This window comes from Schistocerca serialis, chromosome 4, assembly GCF_023864345.2.
Source record: "Schistocerca serialis cubense isolate TAMUIC-IGC-003099 chromosome 4, iqSchSeri2.2, whole genome shotgun sequence".
NCBI lineage: Eukaryota > Metazoa > Arthropoda > Insecta > Orthoptera > Acrididae > Schistocerca > Schistocerca serialis.
The window spans coordinates 754,962,252-754,965,800 of NC_064641.1; the positions used below are offsets into that span (position 1 = coordinate 754,962,252).

At 44.2% G+C, this 3,549-nt stretch overlaps 1 pseudogene; it reads right to left on the minus strand.

Annotated features, from left to right (window-relative positions):
• Window positions 1-2,989: 2,989 nt before the first annotated feature.
• LOC126475872 (5S ribosomal RNA) lies at window positions 2,990-3,107 on the minus strand (annotated as a pseudogene).
• Window positions 3,108-3,549: the final 442 nt, after the last annotated feature.

Genomic DNA, 3,549 nt, shown 5'->3' on the forward strand with positions numbered 1-3,549 from the left:
CTCCCCACAACTTGCACGTATTCAAGGTATTGGCCATTGGGTGTTGTCTGTTTTCCACGGTATATATCTCAGCTAACGCCTTCGGGGCCATGTCACTGTTAAGGAGTTGGTCTTAATGTTTCGGCTCAATAGAGTAAGTGTTGGTCTGGTACCGAGTAAACTGCTTTCCGGAAGTCAAGAAACACTTCATCTGCATGACTGTCTTGATCCTCTGTAACATCTCATTTCCTGGCCGTAACGGTGTACCACCACTATGGCCATTCTCAAGGACAGGGTCATGTTTCTGGGAGCAGGAAGCTTGTTTCAGCTAGGAGCTTATGGGCTGGGTTTTTTACTAATCAGATTTTAGTGGTTATTTCCCCAGTGACATTCGGTGTTTCCGACATCCTTACAGAAGCGTCGAAAACGGGAGCAGGAAATGGCCAATGAGAATTCCTTCATTCCACTGCTATTTCTAATAGGCTGAAAGGCTATGTGTTGAATTCGCGAATCCGAGAGGTTCGCCTTAAACCCTGTGTCTGAAGCAACAAGTCGTAGGCCCACTGGATGGAGTTTGTGTTTTGAAGAGGTGATCATTCCGGAATTCTGATCAGCGGCCCGCACGTTCACCGGATCTGACGTCCCCGGATTTCTTTCTGTGGGTAAAGTTGAAGGATATTTGCTTTCGTAAACATCCGAAAACGCCTGACAACATGCGTCGGCGCATTGTCAATGCATGTGCGAACATTACGGAAGGCGAACTACTCGCTGCTGAGAGGAATGTCGTTACACGTATTGCCAAATGCACTGAGGCTGACAGACATAATTTTGAGCATTGATTGCATTAATGTGGATTTTACAGGTAATCACGCTGCAACAGCATGCGTTCTCAGAAATTATAAGTTCACAAAGGTACATGTATCACATTGGAACAACCGAAATAAAATGTTCAAACGTACCTACTATCTGTATTTTAATTTAAAAAACCTACATGTTACCAACTGTTCGTCTAAAATTGTGAGGCATATGTTTGTGACTATTACAGCGCCATCTAGACAAATATGTAATAAAAAATGGGGGTTCCTATTTTAAAAAACGCAGTTGATATCCGTTTGACTTATGGCAGCGCCATCTAGCGGGCCAACCATAGCGCCATCTGGTTTCCCCTTCAAGCTAGACGAGTTTCTTTCTTTGCAGTTTTTTCGTTTGATGATTATTTCGTGAGATATTTGTCCCGATCACTATCAATGAACCACCCTGTATAGTGTGCCAGCCTCTGGGCAGTTAATGAGCATACTGTAAGCGATAGCGGATTAGTTTTGGCAGGTTTCACCTGCATTTCATCATGCAGAGAGGAATTTTTGGTCGTCACTGTGCCGAAAGTTTTGAATCCTCCCCAACAAATAGTGTTTCTTAGGGAGGGGAGATGAATCAGGAGTCGAACAGTCGGTGCGGTGACGGGTGACAGAGAGGTCACATCGAGAGAGAGAGACAGGCGCCTGGTCGCAGCCTGGTGCAGTTTTCGCTGATTCGATCGACTAAGTATCGTTTTTTATCACTAGCGCTGCTTTTCCTCTGAGCAGTTCACAACTTGTGAGGAACAATTCCGCTGCTTCTTTTGCGTTTTCAGTGTGTTTCCTTGTTTGGATCTTGGATCCCGTTCAACTTGCTTTTGCGGGCTGCACAGTTTCTGTAAAGCCAATTGTAGTTCCAATCATCTGTTCAATTACAGATATCTACTACTTGTTAGCAGAACTGTCTGTCCCAAGCGATCTTCGCTCAATCAATTATTTATTGTACTTTTGGGCACAACAATGTGCATTCCATTATGGAATTTGATTTGTTAGATTTTGTAGAGATGATCTATCTCTTATCCGAGCGTTAAATAAGAAATTGTTCATAGACCTATTTCGAGAAAATGTTCACCTTACTTTTGAAGCAGTTTAAAGAAAACGAGTCCAGAGATTAAAAGAACTGAATTTTTCCTCCTTTTTTTATTGTCCAACAACAGTTCAGGCCTGGCGACCGTCATTAAATAACCAACTTGACCGATTTGTTCTGCATAACTGAATTGTGCTCACACTGTGACGGCATTCTGCTGTAATGCAGGTGCCCCTACACAGAACTAACAGGGTGCTCGAAAGTTCCCCTTACAAACTACTTGTAGAGGGGATAGAGTAGATAATATTTTGAATTGGGACCCGTGGTCGGAAACGTACCGTCTCCGTGCTACAACCTTCTGAAAACATCTTGTAATGCGACTACTTTTACAGGTAATTTATTACGTGTGACCCAGTATATCATCTTACAGTTTCAGTCATTAATAACCAAAGGAACGAACAGAAAAGTTAGTCAGTTTTCACAAACGCTATTGTTTACAGTTAAACCGTTTTTGTCCCTTTCAAAGGAGAGTTAGCATTCTGATCCTCTACAAGTAAGGTTTGATGAGGCGGCCACAAAGATCGGTGCACACACTGTACCTACGAATGATGCTGTGCTACGCACGCTCTGTCATACCTGGTCTCTGCAATCTGCCGTGCAGTGACAACTCGTGCCATCAGATCTTCTTCTACCTGTATAGGAATCTCAAAAACCAAACATCATTCGACCCTTCGTTCGCGTCAAATAACATCAGCCGATCCGACGTAAGCAGCTCCCCCCCCCCCCCCCTCCATGACTGCCTTCTTGGATACCTACTTAGCAAACTTATTTTCAAATGGCTGTAGCACGGAAACAGTACTTTTGCGGAAATGGTTTCCAATTCAAAATATTTTCTACTATTCAAGTCCTAATACTTGTTTTAAAAAAAGGACTCCTTCTTCAGGCTACAAGTGGCCCATCGGAACCATCCGACCGCCGTGTCATCCTCAGATGAGGATACGGATAGGAGGGGCGTGTGGTCAGCACACCGCTCTCCCCGTCGTTATGATGGTTTTCTTTGACCGGAGCCGCAACTATTCGGTTGTGTAGCTCCTCAATTGGATCACGAGGCTGAGTGCACCCCGAAAAATGGCAACAGCACATGGCGGCCTGGATGGTCACCCATCCAAGTGCCGACCGCGCCCGACAGCGCTTAACTTCGGTGATCTGACGGGAACCGGTGTATCCACTGCGGCAAGGCCGTTGCCTAAAAGTTTGTAAGGGGAATTCTGTTTCCCTAGTAGGAAATGTAATTAATTTGTGTGCCAAATGTCTAATGAGAACTACTCTAATTTGCATTCAATACAACCTTGAGATCACACAGCTTTTTCAGTTACTGTGGTAAGCAATTTGCTGGGTTAAGGCAACATAAGGTTTACACCAGTTTGGATATAATTTGTGTGATGAGCATGTAGGTGTGGCAGGCAGATAGCACTTTTCACTGTGGGTCCTCAGCACGTCACGCTCAGAGCAACGATCCCTACAACCTGCACATTTCAAAGTCTTGTGGATTAGTGAACATGTTCGGTCAAAAGAGACCTCACGGGAGAGTGTGGTATCACTAGCTAGCTGGAGATAGTGTTAAATAAAAGTTACGAAATTCGCTAAGTTTAATTCATGCCAATAAATGTGGTGTGGTGCGGTGTTTTT